Source organism: Halyomorpha halys, unplaced genomic scaffold (assembly GCF_000696795.3).
Source record: "Halyomorpha halys isolate HHAL.00 unplaced genomic scaffold, Hhal_1.1 Scaffold720.1, whole genome shotgun sequence".
NCBI lineage: Eukaryota > Metazoa > Arthropoda > Insecta > Hemiptera > Pentatomidae > Halyomorpha > Halyomorpha halys.
The window spans coordinates 314171-314748 of record NW_027110122.1 but is presented as its reverse complement, the minus strand read 5'-3'; positions in this window follow the sequence as shown (position 1 = coordinate 314748).

Sequence of the window (578 nt, the reverse complement as noted above, 5' to 3'; positions counted from 1 at the left end):
TTGATTATTATATAAGCTAATAACAAAACAGAATATCTAAATGAAGAATTAAAAATCATTTATTTATTTTTTTTTAAACTTATTTATCCATTCAAGTGTTTCTTGTAACCGGCTTTTTATTATAAATTTAATAATCCTTTTACTGGAAGAGTCTTATGGAATTAAAAAGGATTTAGTGAATGACACAATTTCTTCCTTATTAAAAAACAATAGTTTATTTCATATCATCAGCAACGTGTCGGGAGATTTCCCCCATCTTCAGGCTGCTAAAAAACAAATTCATTATTATATTTTCCTTTGAATCTATGTGTTAGTCTTGTTCTCGTAGAATGTAATTATTTGTTTGTTTTTTGGTAAACTGATCTACTGCTTTGACTTTGAACCAGTGCCAAACCGGACACACTCAAGACTTTTCTCTGTGACATCGAGAACGACAGACAACACATCATACTAGGTGACCTAAACGTCAAACACCACTCATGGAACTGCGCAAAAGGCAATGCACTAGGAAACTACCTGACTAAAACAAAATACACAATAATACACCCTGATGCACACACCTACAGACAAACATCAAA